General features: G+C 44.0%; 1 non-coding gene across 1 annotated transcript; it reads right to left on the bottom strand.

The window, feature by feature from the left end:
* Positions 1–23: 23 nt before the first annotated feature.
* Positions 24–176, bottom strand: LOC147900303 (5.8S ribosomal RNA). The gene has a single exon (XR_015541365.1). It is a non-coding gene; the product is annotated as a 5.8S ribosomal RNA (ribosomal RNA).
* Between the last annotated feature and the right edge of the window lie 18,103 nt (positions 177–18,279).

Below are 18,279 nucleotides of genomic sequence, written 5' to 3'. Positions count from 1 at the left end.
GGTAAGGGGCATGGTTGTGGTGAGGACGCTCAGACAGGCATGCCCTTGGACAAGCCGCGGGCACAAGTTGCATCCAAAGACTCGATGATTCGTGGGATTCTGCAATTCACACTATGTATCGCATTTTATTGCGTTCTTCATCATTGCAAGAGCCAAGATATCCGTTGCTGAGAATCGTTTTTACTTGTGTTACGTCCTCCACGAGGGAGGGAGATCAGACCGTTGCGTTTCTTCAATGCCTCGCACCCTTCGTGAGGGGGGCAAAAGGTTTATCATGCGGCCTCGTGCCGAGGCACGGAGGAGGGGGGTTGCCCGCGTGGCAGACGGGGGAAGATCCCCGTACCAGCTATGCGGCCGATGGGCCGCCCCGACTCGATGCCACGCCCACTTTCACCCGGCTCCTGCGAGGAGCGTGGCGTCGACAGCCACGCCTCCGAGCGCGGCCCCTCGACGTTACATCCACAGTTCACGGTGTTTCCATGGATGTGTGTCAATGATCCTTCCGCAGGTCCACCTACGAAAACCTTGTTACGACTTCTCCTTCCTCTAAATGATAAGGGTTAATGAACTTCTCACAACATCACCGGCGGCGGACCACCGACGTCGCCGCAATCCGAAAACTTCACCGGACCATTCAATCGGTAGGAGCGACGGGCAATGTGTACAAAGGGCAGGGACATAGTCAACACGAGCTGATGACTTGCGCTTACTAGGAATTCCTCGTTGAAGATCAATAATTGCAATGATCTATCCCCATCATGATGAAATTTCAAAAGATTACTCGGGCCTCTCGGTCCAACACTTGATGTTCCTTGATGTCTTTAGCTTTAAGGTTTCTGTCAAACCATGCCTTTCTTGTACGTTTTTCTATTATCATGGTTTAATGAACTTCTCACAACATCACCGGCGGCGGACCACCGACGTCGCCGCAATCCGAAAACTTCACCGGACCATTCAATCGGTAGGAGCGACGGGCAATGTGTACAAAGGGCAGGGACATAGTCAACACGAGCTGATGACTTGCGCTTACTAGGAATTCCTCGTTGAAGATCAATAATTGCAATGATCTATCCCCATCATGATGAAATTTCAAAAGATTACTCGGGCCTCTCGGTCCAACACTTGATGTTCCTTGATGTCTTTAGCTTTAAGGTTTCTGTCAAACCATGCCTTTCTTGTACGTTTTTCTATTATCATGGCATGGTAGGCGACTAATCTTGTCTCTGTATGCTTCTCCAACTGATAGAGCCTTTCTTTCAAGGATTCCTGGTCTCCCATGCATTCATGTACTGCGATGCGTAGACTTGGTATTACAAATTTGAGTGGGACCACAGCTTCAAGGCTGTACACCAATTGAAAAGGTGTGTTCCCTGTACTGACCTTGAATGTGGTTCTGTATGCCCATAAGGCAGCATTCAGTTTCTCTGCCCAATCAGAATGCTGTGGTTCTACTACGTTGGTGAGGATAATGCATATTATTTTGTTGGTGGATTTTGCTAGTCCATTCCCTTGGGGGTAGTAGGGTGTGCTTTTTCTATGGATTACCATGAAGCTAGACAAGAGTTCTTGGATTACCTCATTGACAAAATGTGTGCCTCTATCCGACATAATTTCAATGGGGCATCCGAATCAGGTGATCACATTTTCGTATAAGAATCTTGCTGGTGCTTCTAGCATCTGCCTTTCTGACTACTTTAGCTTTAGCCCATTTTGTAAAGTAATCAATGGCCATAATGATGTAGCATGCCTGTGTTCCTTTTGCTGCTGGATGTATGGGACCCACATAGTCAATCCCCCATTTTTCAAATGGTTTTTGTGCAATAATTGGTGTTAGGGGATTGAAGTCTTTATGTTGTGGATTAATAGTCCGTTGGCATACATCACAGTCTTTTACATATTCATAGGCATCTGCCCACAGTGTTGGCCACCAGTAGCTTGCGAGGAGAATTTTTCTTGTTGTGGCTTCCCCTTGGAAGTGTCCTCTTGCAATGCCTTCATGGACTTCACTCAGGATTGGCATGATCTCATGAGGCATTACACATCTTCTTAATATCTGGTCCTTGCCCTTCTTGTACAGTTGTCCTGCAATGAGTTGATAGGGTGCAGCCTTTAGAATCAATTTTCTGGCATCTACTGCTTTCATGTTAGGGGGTGGTCTTCCTGCCATCAAGTACCCAATGATATCCCTGCACCATCTCGGAACAGCATCTATTTGAAATAATGTGGCATCTGGTAAGTCGTCTTCTACTCCAGTGGCTTCTTCTCCCAACTTGACTCGAGACATGTGATCAGCAATGTAGTGTTGGGCACCTTTGCGGACTACTATTTTGAAGTTGAATTCTTGAAGCAAGAGGAGCCATCTGGTTATTCTTCCTGTGGTACACGGATGGTTCACAAGATAAAGCAATGCTTGATGGTCGGTGTAGAAGACAAAATCATTTGCCAGTAGATAGTGCCAAAATTTCTTTACGCTATACACCATTGCTAGGGCTTCTCTTTCTGTGGTTGTATAGTTGATCTCTGCATCATTGAGTTGTCGACTGGTGAAGTAGAAGGGGTAGTCTTTCTTATGTTCACCAGGTTGACAAAGCATACTTCCAATTGCATACTTGGATCCATCAGTATGTACATGAAAACCAATATCCCAATTGGGAGATATAAGGATGGGTACTGTGATTAGGCGCCACTTAAAAAGCTCAAAGGCTTGGTCGCACTCTTCGGTCCATAAGAACTCCACTAATAATTTGTAAAGTGGTCTAGCTATCATGGCATATCATAATATAAATATTCTATAATAGCCAGCATGTCCCATAAAGACCTGTACACCTTTGGAATTTGTAGGAGGATGCAATTCCATGATGACTTTGATTTTGTCCATGTCAGTTGCAATCCCATGTTGAGAGACGATGTGTCCCAAAACAACTCCGTGGGTGACCATGAACTGGCATTTTGTTGGATTTAGGGAGATGCCATACTCCCTGCATTTGATTAGTACTTCTTCAAGACATTTGAAGTGGTCCTGTTTGTTTGAATGGATGCACAAATCATCCAAGAACACCTGTAAAAACTTATTCAAAAATGACTTGAAAGCTGTGAACATGACTCGCCGGAATGTGGCCGGGGCATTACAAAGGCCGAATGGCATGACTCTATATGCAAAAATATCCCATTCTGTATCAAATGTTGTTTTTGATTGGTCTTGAGGAGCAATTTGCACTTGGTTATAGCCACTAAAGCCATCCAAGAAGCTATATATTTCAGATCCTGCCACCTTTTCCAACATTGTTTCTGTTAAGGGTAGGGGATAGTGATCCCTAATTGTGGCGGCATTCACATTTTTTAAGTTTACGCATATTCTGAGCTTCTTGTTACATTTAGGTACAATGACAATGGGTAAAACCCCTATCTCGTAGATGAATCCGGCATCTAGGAGTTTTTCCAGCTCGTCATAAACCATGGTGCCATATTAAGAATTTGTGCAATAAGGTCCACATACCTTAGGGTGAGCACCTTCCCTTATAGGTATCGTGTGTACTGCCACTTCTGGTGAAATTCCTTTATGACCATGCTAGGCAGTCATGGTATTCCATTAGGAGTTCTTTGAGTTTGTTTTCATCTTCTTGACGAAGCTGTTTCCCAATGCAAACCAATTTTTCTTCCTCCCCTTCAAGGGTGAGGTTTATTGTGCATATTTTTGCCGGTCCCTCATAGATTGGAGTTTTGCCAATGCTATCGGTTTCTTGAACTTCAGATTCTCTGAGTGGTCTTGGCATTGCTATTGGCGCATTGCCACTTGTATAATTCTTGAAGTATTCCGACACTTCTCGAAGATCGGCCTTTGATGGGGTTGAACTAGCCTGACATGTGTCATGTGTACTGGGTGGTATGGTTGCATTTATTAATTTGTTAGGCTCTTCTTGACTTTCTTTTTCTGAAGTCGCTTGATCGAGCTTCATCTGCACGTGGCTTATATTTCTGAAACTTCTTACATTGGGAATTGTGGGGAAACTTTTCCGCTGGTAAGGTGCTTCCAAGTAAGGGTTCATTTGCTACACATACTCCTTCCAGTCCCTCAGGGGACCATTCAAGAGGCGGTGGTTCTAATTTTGAGGGAGTTAACTTTGCAAGGTACAATTCGATGATCCTTGATTAGACTCGTTCAAATTCATTGAAGTGCTCGGCCTTGGCTTTTCTACGATTTCCTCCAGCTTTCTTCCGGGATCTTCTACTGTTATTAAACTTTGGAGGTTCAACTTTTGGGAGCTCGACTGCCATTAGGGCATGCAGAATGGCTAAGTCATTATCAAAGATTTGACCTTCAATTTCAGCATTTGCAGCCTCTATTTCAAGGTCCCAAGGAAAATCTGAGTCATCGTTGGTATGGGTACCTTCTTCAGGTTCATTGTCCCACTCCAGGTAGCCATAAGAATGGCATTTCTAAATCGATTGGTTCTTCATGTTGAAGTGGAGGATCTACCTGTAGCGCCTTAGCATCGATCTGTGAGAAGATGGGGTCTAATGAATGGCAGTTGTCGATGGTTGCCAATGTTTGTATCCAGTTATTGACATTGCTTTGTGAGTCACCTGCTATGGCATGCTGTTGCAAGGGAGCTGATTTGCTTGAGATTGTTGTTGAAGATGTGTCATCCAACGCTCTAGGCACAATTGGTTTAATAGCTCCTGTCCCCACATTCACCCCGACTGCAGTGTCTCGATTCTAGATTGTCAGTCTATCAGTTCCCCAGTCATGGAGGACTGATGCTTCCCGTAACCAAGGACGTCCCAGTAAGATTTGATAGGATTTTTTGGGGAGATCCAAGATTGGGAATTGAAGGGAAAAACAGACTCCTGTGATCTTTGTGGACATGCCATTCACTATCCCCAAGGGTTTAGCTTGTGAATCATCGGCAAGGCATATGTTGAAATTAGCCTTTTGCATTGGTGGGAGATCCCATTCTTCGTAGAGCTCCTTTGATAGGACATTTACACCTGCTCCACCATCCATTATGGCTTGGACTTCATTATATGCCTTGTGGATCAAAGGCACAGTAATGTTGCATATGTCATCTCTTTCACCCATCCGCACAGGGATATCTTCAATGTCGTTCATAGGTGGAGGGGGATTTGCAAGTTCAATCCATCCTTTGAAACTCTCAAAAAGATTGGGACAATTCCGTAGGAGGATTCCGATGGAAATTGACACAGGGCAACTCAAGATGCTAGAGTGTGGCTCCTTCAAGTTGACGTGGCGGTACGTTATGTTGTGAAGTCTGTTGTTGGAATAGAGGCTCGAGTACAGTATCATTACTTTGTGGGGCCAAGTCATGGATTGGGTCTTGAGCTTGCTTCTCACCCTCGAATTGGGCTTGTTCCTTTTGTACCCATTATTGAAGTTCTTGAAAATGAGCCTTCTCCACCTCTGCATTTGGATATGGAGCTTCTTTTATTTGAGGCTCGGGTGTTGATGTGGATGAGCTCAGTTGCTCATTGCTTGGCGAGGGTGGAGGCACTTGTGCTTTCTTTTTAAGAAGTCGCTTTGATTGGATTAGAATGTTAAAGTCCTTGGTGGCCTCTTTCTGTTGGCGTGTAATTACATTTACAGGTTGTGATTTTACACTTGCCGGACCCAGACTTTGATGGTTGATCCCAATGATGCCAATGGGGATGTCGGGCTTAATTTCTATTTGTTTTAGGACCTTATTTTTCATGGGACAATCCATAGAGGCATGTCCTATACCACAATCTCTGCAGAGTGGTTGGAAAGTAGCTGGGCTATCACGATAAGGGCACTCTGCGATCTGATGATTTTCTCCACAACCGTAGCACTTGATTGGGGTGCGATATGTGTTGGGACATACTTGATTTGCATAAACTCGGATTAGACCCTCTGCACCTTCTACATAGTACACTGGGTACTCTGCTTCACACTCAAATGATGAATCTACTTCCTCGGCTTGTAATTGATGTATTGGAACTGCCTGAGGAGCTAGGTTTGGTGCTCTTGGATATGGTCGTGGATTTGGATTCCTGAGGAGTTATGGGACTTGTGTCTGAATGGGTATAGGATTTAGCCTTGGAGCTAGGGGCGCTTGTACAAGTACCGGCTGCCTGTATATTGGCATGGATGCCACTTGGTATTGTTGAGGTCAAGGCGGGTTATTGCGCATGTTGAAGATGCAACTGTTCTCATCATGGCTGCCGATGACACAGATATGGCACCACAACCTTGGCGGTGGATTTGCTTATGTAGTGATCCTAGCTCTGAGGGCTGGGCACTCATTTGCTATATGATTTGCCATGCAGTGTGGACACCAGACATTTTCTCGCCGTGGATATGTCTGAGTTGGCGGTTGAGACAAGAGAAGTTTTTGTTCCATGGCCTGTATCATGTCTTGTTTCAGCTTCTTGGTCATGGCCTCTAAGCGATCTTCATTCGATGTTTCGGCAGTGTCCTTTGATTTACCCTTCTTCGAGCACTTATCTCGTGTATTAGATCTACCGTCATCAGTGCTAGTGTCTGAGTCGGTCATGCCATCCTCGATGTCAATGGTTACTGCATAAGCAGCACTGAATGTTTCATAGCTGCTTATCTTTTTCATATCCTTGTGGATTTTCTTTCTGAGTCCTGCAATGAACCATGCCGTGAGATACTTTGCATCTGGGCATGGGTCACATTTGGTGATTAATTGTTTCATCTTACCCAAGTACGTGCGTACATCTTCTCTCTGGCCTTGTTCGATCTTGCCGAGTTGGAGAGCGGGATCATCTTATAGCCTCTCTGTTTGAAAGCATCGTTTGAATTTTGTTTGAAGTAGGTCCCATGTGGCGTGCTCTTCCACTAGAAGGTCTAGGTACCATTCAGACGCTTCATCCGTTAAGGCTAGGGGAAACCAAGCCACCTTGGTTTCATGGGATTGATCTCCACCTGCGCGGCATGCGGAATCAAAATGCTAGAGGAATCGGGCTGGGTCTCCCCTACCATTATATTTGGGAAGTTCTAGTTTTCCCAAGGGGCATCGGCCTTGATTGTTGTTATTTCTTCGATTAAAGAAATTGTCAGCCTCTGCATCGAGGTCGATATCCCCATCATTGTCGTGATGGCGTCCAGCCATGTTGGGGCGTGGAGGAGTTAGAGGGAGTGGTTGAATCTCAGGGGGGGGATCCGGGGTAGAGGATTGGCGGGGGCGGTTGTTGCAGCGGAGTTATATGTAGATGTGGCAAGCATTGGAGTCGATGGTGTTGGTCGGAACGTAACTGCATGCAAATAAGGTGAGATTTGCCAAGGGTGTCTCTGCCACAAGTGCAGGTGTGGATGTAGCTTTGTTAGGAGGGTTAGAGTGGTGTTAGTTTTTGAAGGGACGGTTGTGTTAATAATGTACCTAAGATTATACTACGTGTGTAGGAAAATGTGCCAGTGTAGACGGATCATTAATCGGAGGTCACGGCGTGAAGATATGATCGAATTTGTGCGAAACGAGGCCCACATGGAGGCACGAATGAATGAGTGCTAAGGATGCCAAAATGCTGTGCAATGGGGTGGAAAAATACCTTGTAGCGTGGTGTTTTCGTGTGTGAAATTTGGGTTCAAATGGGGTTCAGTTTGGGTCCCAAACGGATGAGTTTCGAGGGGTTAAAGTAGGGGTAAAATTTGCTTTGTGGAGGGGGGGTCCTAATGGTGGTGTGAATGGACTTTAAGTCCAACTGAGGGGTTGAAACCAAGTGAGGGTAACTAACCTACATCCTCCCAATTACTATAACTGGAGGTTTGACTAACTGTAGTTAGTTCGTAACTGAAGACTTAGTCTAACCTAATTGAGGTGAAAACTAACCTAAAGTAGGTTAACACTAACCTAAGGTAAAACTAACCTTAACGAAGTTAATACTAACCTAACCTAGTTATAGTAGCTAACCTAACCTAGGTTTACTAACCTAACCATGGTTACCTAACTTAACCCACTAACCTAACTAAAGTTAGTTTAGGGTTTTTTCTTTTCTTTTCTTTTTTTTAAAGACTGTGTGGGGGGGGCATCCCCGGCGGTGGCACGGCAAGGGGGGGTGTTTGCGAGGGCGGCGGGGGGAGAGGGGAGGGGGAGAGGGGAGAGTGGAGGGGCGGGTGAGGGAGGTGGAGAGGAGGAGAGGATGGAGAGGGGGAGGTGGAGAGCAAGGCGGGTGGCACTGTGGGCAGGTGGACGCAGGCAGATGGTGTTGGCGGAGGCGCGCGGAGCAAGGTGCGGAGGGGCGGGGAGCGCTGGGCGGGGTGGCGGGTGGGCACCACCATTGGCGCTCTACCGCAGGCAATGGCTGGCACACCGCCACTGGCGTGCGGGGCATCTCTACAGAGCGCCGTCGTAGGGCAGGGTACGGGGGGTGGGGGGAACAGAGAGGGGGAGGAGTGGTAGAGAGAGGGGGGGTAAGGGGGAGAGGGAGAGTAGAGAGGGGGAGGGGGAAGGTAGAGAGAGGGGGGTAAGGGGAAGAGAGAGAGAGAGAGAGAGAGAGAGAGGGGGGGGGGGGAGAGAGAGAGAGAGAGGGGGGGGGAGAGAGAGAGAAGAGAGAGAGAGAGAGTGAGAGAGAGAGAGAGAGAGTGGAGAGAGAGAAAAGAGAGTAGAGAGGGAGAGTGATAGAGAGAGAGTGAAAGAGAGAGAGAGTGTGAGAGAGAGAAAAAGAGAGAGAGAGATAGTGAGAGAGATGAAAAGAAAGAGAGAGAGAGAGAGAGAGAGAGAGAGAAACTGAGAGAGAGAGAGAAAAGAGGAGGGATAGAGAGATAGAGGGGGAGGGAAAGAGAGGTAGAAAGAGAAAGAGAGAGAGAGAGAGGGAGAAAGAGAGAGAAAGAGAGAGAGAGAGAGTAAAGAGAGAGAGAGAGAGAGAAAGTGAGAGAGAGAAAAAGAGAGAGAGAGAGTGAGAGAGAGAGAGAGAGTAAGAGAGAGAGAGAGAGTGTGTAAAAGAGAGAGAGTGTGTGTAAAAGAGAGAAAGAGTAAGAGAGAGAGAGAGAGAGAGAGAGAGAGAGAAAGAGAGAGTGAGAGAGGGAGAGAGAGAGGGGGGCGAAGGTAGAGATGGAGGGGGAGGGGGGAGGGGGAGGGGCTAGTGGAAATGGAGGGGGAAAGGAGGGAGGGGGTGGTGGAGATGGAGGGGGGAGGGGGGGGGGAGGTGGAGATAGAGGGGGGAGGTGGAGGTGGAGATCGAGGGGGGAGGGGAGAGGGAGATGGAGATGGAGGGGGAAGGGGGAGGGGGAGGTGGTGGAGGGAGGGGGAGGGGGTGGTGGAAATGGAGGGGGGAGGGGGGTAGGAGATGGAGATAGAGATGGAGGGGGGAGGGGAGGGGGAGGTGGAGATGGAGGGGGAAGGGGGAGGGGGAGGTGGAGATGGAGGGGGAGGGGGAGGGGGAGGGGGTGGTGGAAATGGAGATGGAGGGGGAGGGGGAGGGGGAGGGAGTGGTGGAGATGGAGGGGGAGGGGGAGGGGAGATAGAGGGGGGAGGGGGAGGGGGGGGGGTGGTGGGAAATGGAGGGGGGAGGGGGAGGGGGTGGTGGAGATGGAGGGGGGAGGGGGAGGGGGAGGGGGTGGTGGAAATGGAGGGGAGGAGGGGGAGGGGGAGGGGGGTGCTAGAAAATGGGAGGGGAAAAAAAAAGAGAGAAAAAATAAAAAACTTGACAGACGAAAATCGAAAGGATGGGAGAGGTGGTCACCTGAACGCTCTCCAAGTCTTTCTCGATGTAACGGGATTGTTGAGAAACAATGGACGGTGGGTGTATGGCTGGGTTATCGCTACGAGATGGGCTCAAAGTTACAATGTGAGGATGGGAGTAAGGTGGTGGTCGATGGAGAGGGAGGAGTGTCTTGCATAGGGCTCAGAATGAAGAGGATGGAGACAAAATGTGAAGATGAAGAATGAAGGGGTGGAGTGGGTTTTTATAGAAAATGATTTTAGGTTTAGGGTTTAGGGTTTAGGTTTAGGATTTAACCCTAAACTCTTCTCGAGCCATAACTCTTTATGGATAGCTCGGTTTGCTTTTCTGAAAAAAGGTAAAATGATCGAAATTGCAAGCTCTACGCATTCGTGTCCACTACATAGCCTGATTGTTTATCATGTGGCTTCAATTCAAGAATTTTCTTAAGGTAGTAACCCAGGGTTGATGCTTGGCATAGATATGTTTGGCTAGAAATGGAAAAAAAATTTTACTCTCCTTGCCCTTGAGTGTTGTGTTCGTCAAAGTTCGAAGTAGCTTGTTTTTTACACATACCTACATATGTTTACTCACTACTTGAGACGCTAGTCTCCCTGACAGTGGTGCCAAATATTGGCTCTTTCCTACTGCTTTCGTAGGGTTCCGAGGCTTTTTGTCACCTACAGATATATTAGAGTTGTCGATTGCAGTACATGTGTAGCTTAAGACCTCGAGTCGTGTTCCAATGAGAGACGTAGGCTTAAGTGTGGTAAGCAAACAAAGTGCATGCATGTGTAAAAGGAACGTGTATTATCATGATTGAGGTAATGAAGGCTTTCGCCTTCATTGGGGGTTGCAGGGTTTAGGAGGAGTTTAAGGGTTAGAAGGAGGTTCCAGAGTTAGAAGGAGGTTCCAGGGTTTAGAACGAGATTCCAAGGTTTAGAAGGAGATTCCAGGGTTTAGAAGGAGTCCAGGGTCAGAAGGAGGTTCCAAGGTTCAAAAGGAGTCCAGGGTTAGAAGGAGGATCCAAGGTTCAAGATAGAGTACATGGTGGAGAACTCGTCTCCCTCATAGATCATGGAGTTTAAGGATTAAGGAATAAAGGGTTTAGGGGGAGCATAGGAGTGGGAGAGGAAGAAGGTGTAAGAGCATGGGGGAAAGAAGAGAGAGAAGGAGGAGGAGGAGGGAGGAGGAGGAGAGAGGTGGAGGAGGAGGAGGGAGGAGGAGGATGAGGAGGAAGGAGGACGAGGAAGGAGGAGGAGGGAGGAGTTTCAAGGTTAGGACATGCTTTTGGACATGGAGTGCAAAGAAGCATAGACACTTGAGACAAATGCTTGGAATACCAAAGTAGACTCAACACAATGCCCCAAAGAGTGTGGGCTTCATTCCATTATGGGGTATTTATACAAGTTGGAGAGCTTCTCTCTCTGCATGTAGGAATTGTAACACAAAGTTGTAACACATTCTCTTTCTACATGTAGAAATTGTAACACATTCTCTTTCTACATGTAGAATCGTATGTAGAAGTTGTAACACAAAGTTGTATCACAAAGTTGTAACACAAAGTTGTATCACGAAGTTGTAACACAAAGTTGTAACACATTCTCTTTCTACATGTAGAAGTCGTATGTAGAAGTTGTAACACAAAGTTGTATCACAAAGTTGTAACACATTCTCTTTCTACATAAGTTCATGTTGGCACAAAGTCAACACATTCTCTTTCTACATAAGTTCATATTGGCACAGAGTCAACACCCCATATTCACCCTTGGCACCATGACAGGTCGTTCTTTGTTCTTCAGGTCTGTACTCGACGAGATCATTTGCATTTTAAGTTTCTTCTTGCCATTCCGTACTATGATCATTGAGGAAACCCAATCTTACTTTAACCATGGCCTACCCAATAGCATAGGGTAGCCCACATCTTCCTCTTCCATTTGAAGAACCACAAAATTTATGCTGAATATTATTCCATGCATGTGAATTACCTGATTACAGATTATGCCAATTGGTTGAATTCTCATTTGATCTGCCACGCGGACCTAAAATGGAGACCAAAAAGTCCCAATCTCTTAAGCATGTACTAGAGTAGGATGTTCACTCTCGAACCTCCATTAAGAAACACTCCAGCCAAAATTTGGCCTTGGCATTACATTTTTACCACTGTAATGCAAAGTGCCCAGTGGTCTGCCATGCTCATCAAGAATACTGTCATTCTAAACGATTGGCTGTCTATCAATCTCTTCAAGGGTAGAGGGTAGAACCCTGCGAAGTGTATTCCTGAAGCTGTCCCAAGCTTTCAGGATGGTAGCCATGAGAGGAGATTTCGGAGATCTGAGAGGGGCAGACGTAAAAATCCAGCAAGGGTTGTCTACCCAGTCATCTCCCAAGGTAGGTGTGCAAGCCTGAATGCGTCCAAAAAAGAAGTCCTTCCAAGGTTCTTGCCCAGGCATGAGACCCCTCACCACCACCTTACAAAGTAATGCCCTGCATTGTAGGTCCGAGTCAATGATATTAAGGTCCCCTTCACATGTAGGAAGAATAATGGTCTCCCAGGCCACCCTCGCTGCAACATCTGCCGCGCCATCGAGTCCACTCCATAAAAAAATTTTGATTGGTCTAATGAGCTGAGTGATGCACTCTCTAGACAAGCACCAGCAGGAACACACAAACCAGGCAGTGGCCGCCAAGAGAACCTGGTTCACTACCACAACTCTAGATGCAAGGTCAAGTTTGGCTGAGCTCTAGAAGAGAAGCTTTTTCCTTATACTCTCTAGTACTGGTGTAAACTACTGTACTGGAGAGATGTCCAACCCTACCTGGCATCCCAAATACCTGACAGGAACACCCCTTTGAATCTAGGAGAAGCCAATGTCAACTCCCCAGCTTGGAGTGTCCTCATCGCGGATCCAAAAGCCAAAGGATTTATGCCAATTAATGTGTGCTCCTGCAGCTGAGCAAAAGATATCCAAGGCTGTCCAGTGACTGCGAGGAGGCCTCAATAAAAATGGTAGTGTCATCAGCCAACTCATTGTCCAAAAGCTCCTGCTCCTATCTCAAGGGCAACCTCATCCCATATAAACCAGCCTGAGATCTAAGAAAAATACTCATAGCTTCAGCCACAAAAAGAAAAAGGAAGGGGGCTAAAAGGACTGATCTAGAAATATGAAACCTGTCACCCCTTACCCCTCCAATCGAAACCTGGTTGTGGGCTGATCTGTAAAGGGAGGCCACCCCTTCACAAGGTCATAATGAAGCTAGGTACAAGTATAAGTAATAATGAGAGTAGCTACATGTCCATATGATTGGAGAATCATAGCTCTCAATCAAAGAGGATGTTATTCATTGCACTTGCATCACAGTGTTGGTTGTTTTTTGCTATTATGTGTCAATGATGTGTGTTATAGCTACTGTTTACCATTTGTTACACATTGCTTGGAGTTATTGTCTTGTGTCACATCCTTGCTTGTAATTTGTGCTTGCAAATTGCTACTTCCAACTTTGTTTTTATTGTCGGCTAATGTAATTGTTATGTGAGTAGATTGCTTGTGTCTTTTGTGATAAAGGATGAAACTTCATGAAAAGATGAACAACCAAGATGAAATAAGTCAAGCTCTATAAGGGGAAATGAAGAGCTTTCTATCTCAAAAATAGAGAGGAGATGGACCTCTACATGGTTGAAGATGCATTAGAAGGAGGGCTTCTAGCTTGATGGAATCAAGGGCTTGTTAATTGATAAAGCAAGGCCTTACACTCTCCCTATAAAGGATAGAGTGCCAATGGCTCCAATACCATGTTGGAGGATCGGGGGGAGAGATAAAGGAGTGCACAAGAGATGACTAAGGGTAGATTATGTTGTCTTACAAAGAAATTGAAATATATACCTGTATACTTCATTTTCTTTGTAATACAACATGCCTATCTCTATGGTGCATCGATGAAACACCCTCAAAACCTATAGATTCAAAACTAGTTCTAAAGGACCAACATAGCCTGCACCAATCAAAGAAATGGCCAAAAAGCCTCGATAAGAGTAATTGCTTGAATAACAAGAAAGAAAGGAAAAGGGGAAGATCCAAGAAGGAGACCGAAGTAGGACTCCACATTCCAACTTCTTACAACTAGCTATGGATCCAATATGATGGGAAAGTCTTACCATCAATTCCCTAAATTGGGCTATTGAACAAGATCTCAATTACTAGAGCAACGCTTATTCTAGATATTTCAACAAAGCAATCAATGTAATTGCTTAGGTCCAAGAGGAATCCTAGCACCTTGGAATTATGGAATTTGGCCTATGGGGGAAATTCCAAACTACAAATACTAGAAGCAATGTGTATTGCCTTGGAAGCCAAAAAGGCCTAATGAAGATACAAGAGGAGAAGCAAAGAGGTCATCACCTAGGTGAGGAAGATGAAAATTGAGATTTTTTTCCCCAAAGTTAAGCTAGCTTAAGTACAATAAGATAGTCAAAGAAGAAAGCATTACATAGAGCCTTGTTTTGGGGTTCATTTGGAACCCGCAAAAGTGTTCCATACAAAACTTCTACCAACCTCATTCCTTAGAAAATAGAGAAACTACTAATGATTCACAACTCATGAGCATCTTCCAGTGTAGCACCATATATATATAATACTATGTTAACACTATGCATTGCATGAAACAATGCCATTGAAATATAATCCACAAACTTGCAAAACTATTAAATTGTAGAGGATAGAATAATGAACACGTGATCAAAGGTAATAGACATCTTCATTATTTAAGAGAATACACTTGCTTATAGTAACAACAACTACTCTTGCAACACACATTCTGATTTTGATTCTGATACATCTTTCAGCATGCATGAAACAACACCATTGAAATATAATCCAGAAACTTGCAAAACTATTGAATTGCAGAGAATAGAATAGTGCACATGTGATCAAAGTTTATAGACATCTTTATCATTTAAAAGAATACACTTGATTTTAGTAACAACAACTACTCTTGCAACACACACATTTTGATTTTGATTCTGATATATATTTCAGCATACACAATGATATGTCATACATAATGATTTTGATTCTGATATATCTTTGAACATACACAATTATTTTAATTCTGATACATCTTTCAGCATACACAACTACTATATCTATATGGAAATATAGTAAAATACTATCAGGATATTATCCGCCTATCACTGGCACACCCATGTGTGGCTCCCTTGGTACAAAAAGTGTGAAAACATACCATTTATGGTTAAATTAGATGGGAAAGAGGAATCCAACACTTATTTGTCCTTCATACAAGCTGAATCTCAGAGATTATAAAGGCCTTACATACTCTTTGACCAACTTGAGGTCCCTTGCCCTTTCTATTGATCCCAATAAAACATGGCTCCCTTGGGGTATAGAAAGTATGATCAAAGGCCTTTCATGGTTGATTTATAGGGACAAGTGGAATTATGTGTACTTGTCACACAAGCTCAATCCCATAAACTAGAAGGTCTTGCATACTTATTTCTCGACTCTAGGCCCTTTTACCCACTCGAGTTAGCAAAACTAGTCTTTGATTCATTAGAAAGGGAAGTTTACCTTACTCACATTGTTACAATGATTTTAGGAGTCCAAACCAGGTTTTACAAAAGAAATCTCCTAATGTTGGGACCAAAGAAGGCTAAGAAAATATTTTCTAATGCAATGTGTCTGAGCTAATTGTAACAATATTTTTGACTTTTTTATTGATGCTTATATTGGTTCCTATATCAACTTTGGGAAATTGTAGAGTAGTTTCAACACTTTAATTGATGATTTTGTTATTGGTCGTAAGCATCACCTCACCACAAATCCTAATTGCAAGGCTTTTTTTATAGATGTATTTGCAAAGAGAGGGAAATTATAGAAAGAGAGACAGATAGATGTGTGCACAATGAATTAGAAATTTCTCTTATTACTGAGCCAAAATGGCAATCAGATAAAACTAACTCAAAGGAGACCACACTATATGCACACACGTTGCCTTGGTAGCAAGATGGACCTAAACTCCTAAGACTCTAGGACTTTATATACATGACTCTTTCTCACTATATTCACAGGGGGTACTATCCCTTGCTTTTACCAGTGTTCGCACGTCCCCTATTGGAGGAGTAGGTTCTATTTCATCATATCAGATCATGTTGATGCCTTTGACCTTTGCTGATCCTAGGTTTTACTTTCATCTAGCATCTAACAAAGGCTCCTGTAAGTTTGTCACCTCACCCTTATCACATAGTGCCATCTCACCCTTGTAATGTAGGGTTGTCTATTTGGGGCTGGTCATCTAGTACATAATGTTGACAAGGGTAAGAATTGCTCCACACTTCACCCTATCCTTTACCCATTCGCTCGTCAATCAACTTCCTGATTTTCTTGCTTCCTTGACTAGGGAATTCATTAGGGTCCTTGGTTGAGTTCCTAAAATGTCCATCCTAAGGACCTAGCTCCAGGAGATAAAGAACTTGTTTATAGGATTGGAGATGACTTTGCCTAGAAGTACACAAATTTGAAAGGTGTATCTCTTGAGATTTGCCAGTAAAAGATTCCATTAGTCCTTTATGATTTTCTCCCACCAAAAGAGATAAATGAACCCTAATTACACAAAAGCAGGCTATTAGCCGCCTCTTCTTCTACCATCAAACAACAAGTAGCCCTACTATGTTTTAAATTTGATCAAATAGTAATTCATCTCCTATAAATTTTAATCTAGGGGGTGATCATCACCCCCTTTGGGATGAAGTGGTATATGGGTGTGGAGAGAAGGGTCATTATTGGATTGAGTGTCCTCATCTAGCACCTAGAGTGTATCCTGCAATCACAAGAATCTTTTGATGTGGAAGTTTTTAGAGCCAAGAGAAGGAGGAGAGGGAGTGATTCTAAACACACAAAGTGAGCTATATCTCTAGGAAGTTAGAAATAAGACACTAAGGACCTACTCCTAAAGTCCAAGTTGCTCCCTCTAAAGTCAAAATGTCTAAAGACACCCCTATAAAGAAATATAGACAATCTAGGAGACATCCGGGTCCCAATCAATCTTCCCATGGGAAAGGGGAAAGAACCTTATTTTGTCCTCAATGATTTAGCTAGATCTCATGTGAGAAAGACTACCTTCACTACTCCATGGGGTATGTTCGATTCACGCTCGTGTCTTTTGGGCTAACCAATGCCCCAACCACTTTCCAAAGGTTAATTTTTGCACCTTGTTTGAAGGTATTCATGCAAGTATACCTTGATGACTTTGTCAACTATCGTACTCAAGTGAGTCATTTAGGAAATACCAAGGAAGCTTTCATGAGGATAGAGCAAGCTAGGGGGTGCCTAAATTATTCCAAGTGTTGGATAGGGGCCATGAATAGGAACCAAGGAGGGAAGGGACAATTTATTTCATAGGAAGGCATCAAGGCGGACCCAAGAAAGATCAACAAAGTCGTATGAATGTTTTGATAATGATTTCTAAACTTTGAGATTTCTAGTCCTAGCTGATAATACTAAAGGGCTAGAGATTCCTAGTCCTAGTAGATTACTATAAAGGTCCATCTTTGATTTTTTCTCATCGAGACAACCCCCACATGGGATATGTTTACATTCATAGTCTTGCCTTTTGGGTTAGCCAATGCCCTAGCCACTTTCCAACGGTTGACAAATAAGATTTTTGCACCTTATTTAGATGAATTCGTGCAAATATAACTTTATGACTTCAACACTTATAGTACTAAAGTGAGTCATTTTAGAAAGGTTAAGAAATCTTTGACAAGGATAGAATAAGCTAGAAGGTACCTAAACTCTTCCAAGTGTTAGATAGGGAACACTAATATGGACAAAGGAGGGGAGGACAATTGGCTATATTATTTCACAAGAAGGCATCAACACAGACCAAAAAAGATGAAGGCTCCAATAACTATTTCTCAACTTTAGGGATTCCTAATCCTAGCAGGTTACTACGAAACATTCATCTTTGGGATCCCTAGTCCTAGAAAGACACTACTAAAGGTTCATCTTGGACTTTGCTTGCCTAGACAACCCTTTAACTAAGCTACTTCACAAAGGTGTTTCCTATGTCTTGGCAATAGAAAGCCAATCCAGTTTTGATTCTTTGAAGCAAGCTTTAACTACTACTCCCATTCTTAGATACTGTTCTTGGGAGGAGATCTTTTATCTCAATGTTGAGAATTTTGAATACTCATTGGCTGACATTTTGCTCCAACAGGGAAAAGGCAATAGAATGTATCCTCTTTAATTTTCCTCAAGGAAAATATTACAAGCCTAACCCAAGGAAGAACAAATGGTGTTAGCATTGGTATTTCACCGTAAGCATTACAAGCACTATTTTTTGGGTTACAAGCATTATCTTTTGGGTTGTTCTTTTGTGGAGCTCATTAAGGATGGTTCCATTAAGAGCGGACTTGCAAGTGCTCAATTGATTGGTTGATTTGTCAAATGGAACCAATTGTTTCAAGAATATGATTTCACTTCAAGGTGGTAAAGGGGGGCAAAAATATTGAAGAACTGCCTCATCTAGAATGAAGAGTTGAGTGAGGCTCTACCTATTCTCACATATGATCTAGTGGAATTTGCGTATGAATGAGTAACGACC

The sequence above is a fragment of the Dipteris shenzhenensis genome, chromosome 7, assembly GCF_047967505.1.
Source record: "Dipteris shenzhenensis isolate YYH24624 ecotype China chromosome 7, Dip_SZ_1.0, whole genome shotgun sequence".
NCBI classification, from domain to species: Eukaryota; Viridiplantae; Streptophyta; class Polypodiopsida; order Gleicheniales; family Dipteridaceae; genus Dipteris; species Dipteris shenzhenensis.
This window is presented reverse-complemented; position numbering and strand designations above follow the sequence as displayed.